The sequence below is a fragment of the Lacerta agilis genome, chromosome 6 (assembly GCF_009819535.1).
Source record: "Lacerta agilis isolate rLacAgi1 chromosome 6, rLacAgi1.pri, whole genome shotgun sequence".
Lineage (NCBI taxonomy): Eukaryota > Metazoa > Chordata > Lepidosauria > Squamata > Lacertidae > Lacerta > Lacerta agilis.
In genome coordinates this window covers 37474473-37488974 of record NC_046317.1, presented here as the reverse complement: position 1 = coordinate 37488974, position 14502 = coordinate 37474473, and the positions used below count along the sequence as shown (strand labels likewise).

The following is a 14502-nucleotide window of genomic DNA, read 5'->3' as shown; positions in this document are numbered from 1 at the left end:
ACACGAATGAGTAGTGCTTTTAAAAATATGAGACTCTAATAATACACCTTTTTTAAATGGACAGTAGAGAGCAGCACAATGATGTTCAGGAGATGTATTATGAAAATGACAGATTGCAAACCAAGATCATCCCTAAGTATATATCGGTTTAGGCTCAGAGCCGAGCACAGTTGCAAACAATAATGGCTTTGTTTTTTTTGTTTTTTTCCTGATTTGGACTTAGAATTCCTTCTGCGTACTATTGAAATCAGAAAAATTGCTTTACTATCTGATGTGCAATTACCTTATGAACAGCCCCAGGGAACTACCAAAGCATCTGCAACATTGCTGTGCATAATAGTAAACACAGAAGAGGAAACATATTTTTGTGTGCTGTCACAATAACATGACATTGTGTATAGCTATAATGGAACGATGGGAACTATTACTCAGTCACAAAACAAACTCCATTTCCATCGCACATGCAGCTTTCCACCAGGAATGCTGAATCCTGGTTGCTATTATTTTTTAAGCACACAATCATATATTCTCTTCCCCCCCCCCCTGTGCTTTTTAGTGGGGAGCAGAAGTAATTATAAGGACAAGGCTGATCTTCATAGGGGTTTATATGCAAGAGCACAGAAAAAGAAGCCTGTCTTATAGAAGAATGCAAACTGTCTAATAAAGAATGCATGTCAGAAAGCTGGATGGAAGCTTTTTCACTGTTGGGTTTAAAGAGATGAGCAGCAAAACTTCCTTCTTTTATGTATTAGGAGGAAGTATGGAGAACGCAAGACAAGTTGGAGATGAGTGCGGGATGAATGCCGCTGTCAATGCCTGGAGAATCTGTGCCTTGTAATGAAGTGGGAAAATAATGAGGAGCTTGAAGCATTTTTCCTCACCAGAGCAATTACAGGGGACCCTTCCCCCCCCCCCCTCATGCCTACACGGGAGGAGCCAGAAATCCAAGGAGGCAGAAATAGAGCATCCACCGCCTCCTCTCTCTCCACAACTCCCAGTTGCTACCTCCTGACAGACAAGGGGGGAAACTATTATTCCTGCACGGTTCTTTGCCAATTTGTAGGATGGGTGCCCTGCAGAAAACTTGCCTCTGCACTCCGCAGGGCTGCACGTGGGGGCCACCCGCCTTCTTGAGGCAAAGCATGAATAGGAAAGGGGAGGCAGCTTTCGAGTTTGAGAGGTGAGGAACCCACCAGCATTCAGTGAATGGAGCAAACTCAAATGCCATACCACTGGGGGCGGGGTGGGGGTGGGAGAAGAGGTTCCCTTGCTCTAACATTGCCTCCCCGCGCGCGCGCGCGCACACACACACACACCATCGAGTCCCCACGCGCGCACGTGTCCCACTTTGTTTTCATCAGGAAGGGTCGGCGAAGGGGAGGAAAGAAGACGGCACCTGTTCTTGGGAGGAACGGAGCCCGGCTGGGTGGAGAACCAGCACCTCCACACACGCGCTCCGCGGAAGCTGCGGGCGGAAAGGGGAGCGGGCGCCGCCGCGGGGCTACCCCGAGGCTCGTCAGGGAGCCGCGCGAGGAGCGGGTCGTACTGCCGCTCTCCACTTTTACGAGGCGCCCCCCGAGGCGCGCGCAAGGGATGCCCCGGCGGCTCCGAGGGCGCTGCTCGCCACGCCAACGCGCACGCGCAGCCTTTGCCCAGGACTGCCCCACCCCCTTTGGCGCCCGCCGCCTCGCACCCGACTCACCTCGCCGGGCCGAGCCCTCCCTCCTGCGCATGGTCGGAGACTGAGGCAGCTGCTGGCCGCCGCCCGTCCGTCCGCTCGCTACTCGCTCGCCTCTCTCTTTCTCTCCCGCGCTCTGTGTCCCCAGCTCAGCCCGCGCGCGGCTCCGCCAGCTCCTCCATCCCCCTCCGCTGCTCGCTGGGTGCATCCGCCCCCTGCCGCCTTTGCCCTCTCAGGCCCCCGACGACGCGGTTAAGCTGAGGCCAGCCGGAGAGAGCGAGCGAGGGAAGGAGGGAGGGGGAGGCCAAGGAGGAGAGGAAGGGTCGCTGGCTGCCGCCGTCGCTGCTGCTGCTGCTGCTGCTGCTGCTGCTAACGCCGCCTCCTCCCGCTCGGAGAGACGCGAGGGAGACGCGGGGTGGGGGGTGGCGAGAGGATTTAGCGCCTGGATGATGATGATGATGATGATTTCTGAAGCGACGCGAGGGTGTCCTCGGCGTGTAAGGAAAAAAAGGTGGGGGCGGGGAGAGAGAAAGCCACGCTGGATTCTCCTCACGCGACTCGCAGGCTCCCTGGTCCAGGGAAGGAGGCATTCCTGGCACGGCTAGAAACGAGGCTCCCCTCACGCGCCCCTCTTTTCGCTCCACGCCCCTCCATCTCCACGCGCCAGCCTGGAAATTCGCGCGCTTTGGGAGGAAAGCACCTATCGAAGTGGAAGAGAAACTTTGCGAGGACGAGGCTCTCTCGTTACCATGTATCCGCCCCCCCCCTTCGCGCGCACTTTTCCATAGGAGCAGGGCGCGAGGGATGAAAGAAAGAAAGGGGGGGTCTGAGGAAAGCCTGGAGACCCAATTCAGACTTTTCGCCAATAAGCCCGGGCATGTGCTTATAGCCAAATACCGTCACATCCCTCCTCACAAACGTTTGCACTTCTGTATCTTCTTTTCTTTTTTTAACTGATTGCAGGAGGAGAGCTGTTATAATTACACCGGGGGGGGGACCCCACTTTAATTTGCCAATTTCATTAAATGATGGTGTTCAAGAGAGATGCGGGGAAATTATATATAGTTACAGGCATTCTGCGCCTCAGAAAGAACCAGCCGCGTACTGTAAATCCAGAGTTTCCTTGCAATTAGATTATTCAAATGCACGCATACACGCAGAGAGAGAGCGTGCCTGCAATTCACGCTGCCTCCCTAGCAAGGCTCGCTCTGACAGGGTGTGGAATATAAATCTCCTTGCAAGAAATCTGGTTGGATCCTGAAGTTCTGGCACCCCGTTTTAGGGCACCAAATCCCCAACCAAGGAAGCAGAGCAGAGGGTTGTTGTTTTTTCACACTTCGTTCCATCCATTTCATGCCCCTGCACCTTTTGCATGCTCCTTAATAGCATGTCAGCCATTTTTCATTAATAAGTCATTGTGAGGAAGGATAAATCTCGAGTGGAATGGTGCACTGTATAAAACCTATGGAAAATAGGTCGTTTCTTTGGAAGTGAGATTTTTGCTCTTGCTCATGTTCAGGTTGCTGGCTCTCTCTCCTCTCCCTCCCTCCCTCCCTCCCTCCCTCCCTCCCTAGAAAACACCATCATAATAACAAATAATGTGATGGGGCGGTTGCTGGTGTGCCTCCCCTTCTTCTTCCTCATGGCTTCTCTCAGTCACCCATGAAAATTTAATGAGGCATTTAGGGCTGCTACCTCCAGAGTCAATGAGCTGAGCATATGTAGTCTAATGCACTTGCTGCTGAGGCGATAGGTCTACTGCAAGCAGCTCAGAAGTCATCTAGACGCTATCTTCTCGACACAAAATTCACGACCCATTAAACCTATTCTGTGATAGCAGCTTCTCTCCACAAATATCACCCTGTCCATAATAGAGACGGAAGCATTCCATACAGCTTCCTGATGAAAGAGCCTGTATTAAAACCAAAGAAAGCATAGTTGTGGAAGAAGAAGCTGTTTCACAGAGAAGCTTGCCTCTGGAGATGTTATAGGAAGTTTGTTTATTGGAACTTCAGGGCTTCTTCATGTGCTGTTGTTCTTCCTTGCAAGAGGCAGGTTAGGGTGCAGTCCAAAGTAAATCTCTCATGCACCGCACTGGGCATCTTTCCCTTAAGTGAACACTAGCAGAGTTCCTCATTCTGCTTGCTAAAAGTGCAGGAAGCCGGATTTACTATCTGTGGACTTCCTGGTAGTGGCAGTCTGTGAATGTCTTCCCCCTCCCCCATGAGGCAGACAGGGGCTGAGTTAGCCCAGTGCTGTCAAGTATCCTGTTTTCCCCGGGATTCTCCCTTATTTTAAGCAGTTTCCCGCTGCTCTCCCTTATTTTTTATTTCCCTTAAATTTCCCGTTTTTAATGGAAGCAGCTCCTCCCCTGCTGGCCAGGGACTGGGTGGGAAGACCTCGCCTACTTGGAGAGAAAAGCCTCAGCCCTCAAAGCAAGTGGGAGCCGTTTCCCGTGCTTTCAGGGGGGTGTATTCCTCCCCCTGCTTCAGCCACTATCCGTTGCCGCCGAGCCCCTCAGCCAGCCAATAGGGTTAGCTGGCGGGTGGAGCCTGGCTGCCTTTGAGCAGCTGCTGCTTCCTGTCCTGTTTTGATGGGATCAGACAAGAAGGCGATGGGGCTCCATTGCGTGGAGCACATGGCTGCCCTCCTCTTTGCTGGCTGCCCTCCTCTTTGCTCCGCTCCGAGCCCGAGCCCGCTTGGAGTTTACATTGCTGCTCCGCCCACTTTTGCTTCTGGCTCCGCCCACCACTGACATGTGACTGTCCCCGGGATAGGTGAAACTGCTGATCCCTTATTTTCAAATCCAAAGCTTGACAACTATGAGTTAGCCCCACTGCCACCATCTGATGGTACCTGGCCTGATTTGAGCCCAGTCTCTACATCAGTTCCAAGCTAGTGATGCAGCAGCTAAAAAAGCCAATGCAATTCTGGGCTGCATCAATAGGAGTATAGCATCTAGATCAAGGGAAGTAATAGTACCACTGTATTCCGCTCTGGTCAGACCTCACCTGGAATACTGTGTCTAGTTCTGGGCACCACAGTTCAAGAAGGATACTGACAAGCTGGAACGTGTCCAGAAGAGGGCAACCAAAATGGTCAAAGGCCTGGAAACGATGCCTTATGAGGAATGGCTTAGGGAGCTGGGTATGTTTAGCCTGGAGAAGAGAAGGTTAAGGGGTGATATGATAGCCATGTTCAACTATATAAAAGGATGTCATATAGAGGAGGGAGAAAGGTTGTTTTCTGCTGCTCCAGAGAAGCGGACACGGGGCAATGGATTCAAACTACAAGAAAGAAGATTCCACCTAAACATTAGGAAGAACTTCCTGACAGTAAGAGCTGTTCGACAGTGGAATTTGCTGCCAAGGAGTGTGGTGGAGTCTCCTTCTTTGGAGGTCTTTAAGCGGAGGCTTGACAGCCATCTGTCAGGAATGCTTTGATGGTGTTTCCTGCTTGGCAGGGAGTTGGACTGGATGGCCCTTGTGGTCTCTTCCAACTCTATGATTCTATGATTCTAGTAGGTTTCTGTCTGCCCCAGCAAGTATGAGTAGTTGTGGCTCCACCATTTCTTCACATACCAGATGCCACTACCTGGCTGGGATACAAATTGCTCTGCCAGCCTGAGAAAGAATGACATATTAGCCTAAGCCACTGAGTGAGTTTCATGGCTCTAACCACTATACCACCACAATGGCTTTTTTCTTAATCCTATTCATTTTAATTGGATTGTGTTGGGTTGTGAGCATGAAATGTAACCCTTAAGTTTCAATAAAGGTTTTGAACAGCCTTCCAAGTTTGCATCCCAAGTTATGTCTTCTGCATAGGTAGCAGCCTCGTGCAAGGGTCTGGATACACAATGAAGATACCTGATCAAATTTATGAAAGCGTTTTAAAAACACACACAAAACTTTGAATGAGAAGTGTCAATTTGATATTCAGTGCTGGAATTTATTGATTCAAGTCACACTTCTAAAATATTTTTTTTAGAAGTATAAAAGAGCAAAATTGCTCACAAGGCTTCAATATGAATGCAAATGAATATGCTGTAATTATACTGTGCAATTTTCTATTAAAAAAATTTAAAAAAATTGAACAGACCTGAAAAGTAATTTGAATTGCAATTCTTCATTGTACCCTTTCATTATGCAAGAGTTACCATAAGCAATCTGTTCCAATTTAATGCAAAATATTTTTAGTTCATAACTTTACCTTGAAGGTAATTGAATGAGGACATTTATATGCTCGTGGATCTTTCTCAAGTAAGTAGAATCAAGCAGGCACTACTCTTGTGCAAACCCTATGAATCTGACAGTGCAATATATGAATGTCGATTCAGAAGCCTGTCATATTTCATTCAAGTAAACTGAACAGCCACAGTGGACCTTTGGTAGGAGAACCACATGGTGGATTGTGAGGTAAGTGATCAATATTTACCAAAGTGACAGAATCACAGAACTCTAGAGCTGGAAGGGACCGCAAGGGTCACCTAGTTCAAACCCTTATGACAGCCCTTAGATTTCTGAAGATAGATATCATATCTCCTCAGTCTGTCTCCTCTTTTCCAGGCTAAACATACTCAACTCCTTTAATTGTTGCTCATAAGGCTTGGTTTCAAGACCCTTTATCATCTTGGTTCCCCTCCTCTGCACACGTTTCAGCTTGTCAACATCCTTCTTAAATTGTGGTGCCCAGAACTGGACACAGGACTCCAGGTGCGGTCTGACCAAGGCAGACTACAGTGGCACTATTACATTCTTTGATTGGGACACTATACTTCTGTTGATGCAGCCTAGAATAGAATTAGCTTTTTTGTTGCTGCATCACACTGTAGCCTGTGGTCTACTAGGACCCCTAGATCCTTTTGCGTGTCAAGACCCCGAGGCCACCCCATGTTGATGAATAAGACACAGGGACACAGATATTAGGTTAATGGGCAAATTTAGGCCACAACTTTATTGGTTACAGAATGTGAGCAGTAATGGCTTAGGCCAGCAGTCGGCAACCTAAGGCCCATGGGCCACAAGCAGCCCACGGGGGTTTTACCAGCCCAAAAGCCGCCCCTGAACCAAGCCACCTGTTTGGTGAGTCCCCATGCGCTGCGCTAAAGCTACAAGGTAGGTAAAAACCAAATGGCCCAAGTCAATTTGCCTAGTGGAAAAATTACTACCAGGCCCCTCAATGATGACCAATGGAGGTCCATAGCAAGGCCAGTGTCAGAACCTGAAAATAGGGACAGCAGGGCGGGAGTTCGGCAAATCGAGCCAGAAGGGAGCTCCTGGCTTGCGCCGAGGCTTAAATGGTCCTGCATGCCGCCTGACCAGCCAGATTGGCTGTCGGAGCTATGATGCGGCCGGGACCACCAAATGAAGTGGGATGCAGTCCCGCCATCCCCGGAATGGAGTGGGTGCCCACGTGGACTGACCGCAACTCCTCCCCACCCAGAAGTGGAGAGGTTTTCACATGTACTACTGGCAAGCCAGGTGTCCCCCATCTACCATATATTTGTGCATCTGTTTCTTCCTGTCTAAGTGCAGAACTTTATACTTGTCCCTATTGAAATTCATTTTGTTAGTTTTGGCCCAGTTCTCCATTCGGTTAAGGTAATCTTGTACTGTACAGCGGTACCTCGGAAGTCGAACAGAATCCATTCTGGAAGTCCATTCGACTTCCAAAAGGTTCGGTAGCAGCGTAAGCTGCGTTGGACGTTCGGGTCCAAAGAAAGTTCGTAAACTGGAACACTCACTTCCGGGTTTTCAGTGTTCAGGAGCCAAAACTTACTTGCAAGGCATTTGTCAACCAAGGTATGACTGTATTATTATTATTATTATTATTATTATTATTATTATTATTATTCATATACTGCCCTATACCCATAGGTCTGTCTTCTGTGACATTAGCCTCTCAGTTTGGTGTCATCAGCCACCAACATGTACACACTAAGGATTCTTCATTTCCTCTGACCCTGAGTAAACAGCAACAGAGTTATTTCACAGAGCACTCCTGCTTGCCTTAAGTACCGTATTTTTCCGTATATAAGATGCCCCCATGTATAAGACGCCCCCTATTTGGGGGGACTCCAAAATAAGAAAACACCCCTCAGCACTACCCGTGTATAAGACGAGCCCCAGTTTTAAACCTAATTTTTTGGTAAAAAAACAACAACACCCTAGTCTTATACACGGAAAAATACGGTACTTCACTTGCCTACTTTGATTTGCCAGTGTCACAACTTGCACACAGCAATGGCAACTAAGGTGCATAGAGAACTTTTGCTGTTTACTTAGAGGAAGAAACAGTTAAGAATCTATTCTCTCCCTTTGCCTCTGACTCTGCTTAGCAAACATCAACCGAGGTATATAAATGTGTTTGTGAGCATGGAAGGGAAAGGTCGTTAGGATCAGGTCAGGGCAGTTGGATATGCTTTGGGTGGCTGGTTTTGGTCCCTCCACGCATAGTCTATCCCTTCCATCTATAGAGACATTTTTATTTCAGCAAGCAGTTGATTTATTGGTCCCTTAATCTTTATATATTGTTCTTATATTGTGTTTTTATTAATGACTGTTTTGGTGGCTTTCTGACAGCATTTTATTTGATGTATTTTGATGGCTTCCAGTGCTTTAAGTCATTGTGATTTTAATCTTCAAGGAAGGATAGAACTGTATTAAATATTTAAACCAACAAAAATGCACCAGATGCACCAGGGGAAAAGTGGCGATATAGACTGGCTAAGTAAAGAGCATCCTTTGGTGCTTGAAACTACTCTACTGTGTTACACACACACACACACACACACACACACACAGAGAGAGAGAGACAGACAGACAGACAGACAGACAGACAGACAGACAGACTTACAAAAGTGCAATAGAACTATTAGCAGCTTCACGATTCCGTATCTTGCCTTTCATTCCCAAACTCCCAATCTACCTCCACTCAGAAAGGAGCCTAGCATTTTTCTCAGGCTTTGTGTAAACTAGGCTCAACTGTCGCAGGTTCACTGAGGTGTAAATGAAAACTCAAGATTTCCCCAGTGGTGGTGGTAGGCCAGTTAGAGCTATGTTTTAAAGCTGCAATCCTAAACACACATCCTTTGAGATGTGTTCAGGGGTAGGGTGACATTAAGTTAACTGCAGGTGTATGGTGCGCAACACTGTGGGCCTTTTAATGGGTGCAATAGAGTTGCACTTCCAGAATTAAAACTGAACGTTAGAATGGTAGCCGATGTGAGTCATACTTAAAGTAGATTCATTGGGAATAATGGTCACAGTAGAATCATAGAACTGTAGAATTGTAAGGGATCACAAGGGTCATCTCATCCAACCCCCTGCAATGCAGGAACTTTTGCCCCATGTGGGTCTTGAACCCACAAACCTGAGATTAAGAGTCTCATGATTACCAACTGAGCTATCCATGACTAATACAGGTGCATTGATTTCATTGGGTCTACTCTTGAGTACCACTTAGTTGGCTGCAACCCTTAGAATTCATAATTGATTGATTGATTGATTGATTGATTGAGCTAGCACTTCATCAGGACTTTGTAACATGAAGCTTTAAATATCTGAATCATCAGTGGAAATCTGGGCTGAGTGATAACTGATCACAGATTCCCTGTTCAGGGTTTTCAACAATCCTGAAAACTGTCTAGATATGTGCAAATGATTGAGTATCTATAATGCCCGACTCCAGGGGACTTTGAAGCCAACTTAAATAAGTAATCATTTGTAAAGATTTCATTGTGGAAACTGTTAAACTGGCAAGTGTATTCCCACTTCCCAAATTTAAGGTATGAAGTACTTGTGGCTGGTGGTTCAGCTTTTCATGTTGTGAGCTTACTGTGACCTTGGAAAACCTAACCACAGTCAAAGTTGATGCATTCCTAGTGACACAAACACTTAACACTCACTCTGGAGTACTGCTATTGTAAGATCACTTTGGAGAAAGTTATCTGAAGAATGAGGCTTTTTCTTTCAGTATTATACAATGCAACATTTTCCAAAGATGTCTGGCATCACAATCCTATTGGGGTGTGTGTGTGTGTGTGTGTGTTTACTACATTCTATCTTAAGCCCTTATAAATAAGCAGAACAATCATTGCAGGGTTGGACTGGCAGCCTGGCTGAAAGAAGGGGTCAAGAAAAGCTTTAACATGTTTCTTTCCTGTCAACAAATTTAATATATGTTCATTTTCTTTTGCATTTTTCTGCCTTTGTCTATTTAACTGTAGCTCTTTTTTGAGCTGGATCTCTCTAAGATTTAAGGTTTCTGCAGAAGCCTACTGTGAATCTGGGCTGTCCGTAACACAAAGACTAAACAACCCAAGGTGCAGTGGTAGCATTTTAAAGATTATTCCAGAGCAGTAACTCTGGCTTGTTTTACCTTTTACCTTACCCATACACCATACATGGAGCATTTCATATCAAAATTGTGAGTTATAGGTAAGGTAAAGGACCCCTGGATGGTTAAGTCCAGTTGAATTCCACTATGGGGTGTGGCACTCATCTCTGCTTTCAGGGCTGAGGGAGCTGGCATTTATCCACAGACTGCTTTCCTGATCATGTGGCCAGCATGACTAAACCACTTCTGGTGCATGGAATACCATGATGAGTGCCAGAGTACACAGAAGCACTGTTTACCTTTCCACCACAGCAGTACCTATTTATCTACTTGCGCTGGTATCCTTTCAAATTGCTAGGTTGGCAGGAGCTGGGACAAAGCAATGGAAGCTCACAGCGTAGTATGGATTTGAACTGCTGACCTTACGATTGACAAGCCCAAGAGGCTCAGTGGTTTAGATCACAGAGAATCTGCACAACACTCAGTACTTCAACGGCACTTTATTATTTGTTAGCTATTTGTTTATTATGGATTCAATCCTAAGTAGGCTTCTGCTAAATGGAACTTTTTGGATAGGACAAAGATTCAAAAGAGGATTCCAGTGACTAAAGGTAGGGAGGCATTTTTTCCCAATTCTCCTTTCCCTTAAAGTCCCCTCCTTTCATGCTGTTCCTGAGGATCCCCTAATTATTATTATTATTATTATTATTATTATTATTATTATTATTATTATTATTATTATTATTTGTACCCCGCCCATCTGGCTGGATTTCCCCAGCCACTCTGGGCGGCTTCCAACAAAAATCAGATACTAAAATATCACACATTAAAAACTTCCCTGAAAAGGGCTGCCTTCAGGTTTTTTCTGAATGTCAGGTAGTTGTTTATCTCCTTGACCTGTGATGGGAGGGCGTTCCACAGGGCGGGCGCCACTACCGAGAAGGCCCTCTGCCTGGTTCCCTGTAGCTTTGCTTCTCGCAGTGAGGGAACTGACAGAAGGCCCTCGGCACTGGATCTCAGTGTCCGGGCTGAATGATGGGGGTGGAGGCGCTCCTTCAGGTATACAGGACTGAGGCCGTTTAGGGCTTTAAAGGTCAGCACCAACACTTTGAATTGTGCTAGAACAGATTTTTTTGGGGGGGGAGGAGGGCACAAGGGGTTGTGGGAAGTAGAGGGAGTAGGTGAGAATCCCCTTGTCCCTTTTTGGCTGCTGAGAACTTCAAGCTAAGCTTTAATCCCGGCAAGACAGTGGCACTGTGGCTGAGTAGTTCCTGTGTCTGAGAAACCCACTGGCCATTTTGACTGGGGCTCATGGGAATTACAGTCATTCAACAGCGGGGGTTGGGGAAGTTATGCTGTCTGATCACCTTATTTATTTAATGGATGCCTCATCAAATCACTTTAGGCATCTTACAAAAAAAAAGACTAAAAACATAGCAATAAAAGTATACTACAATAAAACCACAATACATTTTAGACACAACCAGTAGAACTTTTTATTAAGGAAAAGACTGCTATGGCAGGACTTGATGCATGACATCCCTGCCATTATCCCTACTGGGATGTCAACCCCTACTCTGAGGTTAAGATACCACCTACTGAATAACCAAGAAAACTTCTTGAGCTTTTCAGTGCTCCTCTGAGATCTCCCATCTGATTACTGACCAGATCCAAACATGGTTAGCTTATCAGATCTGACAAGAGCAGAGCCCAGGGTAGAATGGCTACTTAAACATTTATTTGTGTCAATGACACATTTAAAACCTGCTACTCTGTCTAAATATTTCAAAACAAAATATCAAGATGGAAAATTGCATGTGACACAAGTGGAAGCAGAAGCCAATCTATTGCTAAAGGAGAACAATTGTCTGTTCGAATGATTATGTCTTTCATGGGTACAAAACAAGAGGGCTGCTATTCTTCATAAGACGTGTTTCATTATGCACCTTGTTTTTGTTTTAAAAAGCTTTGCCCAAGGCATTTTACTTACATCATTACCACCGCCATTATTTTAGATGTGTCTAACTCCCAATCCCAAAGGTTTCGGGGGAGATTCATCCATCCATCTATTCATCCATCTTCACAATACATGTAAGTAAATAACATTGGGTTGGATCCAGACGATGTAAATTACTGTAGTTCCCACTAAAATAAATGGGGCAAGTTAGTAATTGCTATGTGTGCTTGCCTGGTGGAATGATCTCTCCTCTCCTCCACCATGGGCTGTTCTGGTGGCCCTCCTAATCCCAGCCCAAGCCAGTTTGGAGGGAGGGAGGGAGGGGGTAAAGCCCCATTGCACTAGTGGAAGTCCTTGCATGAGCTTCTGCTAGCAGGGACAGTTATATTTTAAGCATTGTATAAGGGGGGGGGAGGATTCTGAGGTGTCACTCAGCTTACAGTACTTTTTCTGCTAGCACAATGAGGAGACAATAAATCTTTGGAGAATCCTGCTCTCCCCACCACACACACCTCCCTTAAAGGTAAAGGTAAAGGGACCCCTGACCATTAGGTCCAGTCATGTCCGACTCTGGGGTTGTGGTGCTCATCTCACATTACTGGCCGAGGGAGCCAGCGTACAGCTTCCGGGTAATGTGGCAAGCATGACTAAGCCACTTCTGGTGAATCAGAGCAGCGCACAGTAATGCCATTTACCTTTCCGCCGGAGCGGTACCTATTTATCTACTTGCACTTTGACGTGCTTTCGAACTGCTAGTTTGGCAGGAGTAGGGACCAAGCAACGGGAGCTCACCCCGTCACAGGGATTCGAACCGCCGACCTTCTCATAAGCAAGCCCTAGGCTCTGTGGCTTAACCCTTCTCTTACACTTCCCTCCCTTACACTTCCCTAAATCTGCTCCAGAGGGGAAGGAGAATCACCAAAGATTACTTCCCTCTCTGCTTGCTGACAGATGCTTTACAGTCAGCTGAATGACACTGTTGGAAACACACCCTCTTTACACATGATTGCAGAGCACAGTTACAGTTATTTATTAAAAATATTCTGCAGCATCCCTTATAGGTTTATAATGAAAAATGCATGGATGTAAGAGAACAGCTTTCATATACTGTAAATGCATCCTGTCTTTTTCAAATTGTCTGCTCTGTACGGATGCACATAACTACAAAGATTGTTTTCTTTGCAGTGTTTATGACCCTTGCATGTGACTGACACACATGCCCCTCCTCCAGAAATAAATGTCAAATGTTTCATAACCCTACTTTGTTCTTCTCTTGAGTGTGATAGGGAAAGGAAATGGACGTAGCAAGTCATTGACATTGTCTCTTCTTATTTTAATCTGGGATTATTTTTGAGAGCTTGTGTTAGTGTGTTTACTGAGCCCTAAGATGATGATCAAACAAAGAGATGAGCATTTGATCAATATATTTCAGCTCTCAAGCATCATAATTTAATTGTATTGCATACTTTACTGTTTCATACTTTGAATTATATTCTTAGGCTTAATACTGTCTTCCTGCTCACATCAGAGAAAGCATTGTGATGATGGACATTAGCTGGAACATTTAATCAACTTCCTAGCTAATACTATCATAAATAGGCAAGGATCTATTGCAGACTTTCATAACCCGGTGCCCTCCAGATATTACTGCATTACAACTTCCATCATCACTGACCCTTGGCCATGCTGACTGGGAGGTGGTGGGAGTTACAGTTTAAAACACTGAGGGGGGGGTAAAAGGCTGGGAAAGACAACATGCATCTTTTATACCTCTGCAATTTACATTCATGTGATTGAAGGCACATCTTTATTGTGCTTAACTTTGCATTTTCTTTCCAGATTTATTAACTGCCAAATTACAACTGAATGCCAAAGTAGACACAATGTCATTCATGCATTTGGAAATTACATGAATACCTTTTTTTAAAGCAAAATGCAGGCATGGGGACTCAGTTCCACATTGTTTTGTGTGGCTTTAATCCTTTAAACCCCCACCCCAACTGCTGCCCTGATCTGGATTGGGCACCCTATGCTACTATTTCCATTTTACCAATACAGTAGATCCCATTGCAGATGGGGTGGGGTGGGGGGCTGATCTAAGTTGGGCCCAAAGTGGGAAGAGAGCAAAAATTTAAAGTTCTCTACCTCTACAACAAGTTCCAAACCCAGAATCAACCTGCAATTTACCTTTCAAAAGCCATTTGTGAAACTGCCAATTGTGTGATGGCACCTCATCCTAACCTAACCTAACCTAATCCCCCCCCCCCAGTGACTTAACTACATTCACAATTAAATTTAGCTGGATGGCTAAATCTACTACCATTTCATTTCAGAATTCCTGACAAGGAACAGATCTGGGATTTTCAGAAATGAAATAAATACAAATCAGTTACAGGTGGGTAGCCGTGTTGGTCTGCCATAGTCAAAACAAAATCGAAAATTCTTTCTAGTAGCACCTTAGAGACCAACTGAGTTTGTTCCTGGTATGAGCTTTCGTGTGCATGCACACTTCTTCAGAGAAGAAGAA

General features: G+C 45.7%; 1 protein-coding gene across 11 annotated transcripts in view; it reads right to left on the bottom strand.

Annotated features, from left to right (window-relative positions):
* DAB1 (DAB adaptor protein 1) overlaps positions 1-14502 on the bottom strand; it is a 561275-nt gene that overhangs the window by 186455 nt on the left and 360318 nt on the right. The window contains exon 1 of one of the 11 annotated variants that reach the window (XM_033152005.1): positions 1703-1769. The exons of 9 other annotated variants lie outside the window; for them this stretch is intronic. The gene's annotated coding sequence lies outside the window, so the exon portion shown is untranslated. Of the gene's footprint in view, positions 1-1702; positions 1770-14502 lie in introns of those variants that run through there. One more of the 11 variants, XM_033152002.1, reaches the window with a different exon arrangement.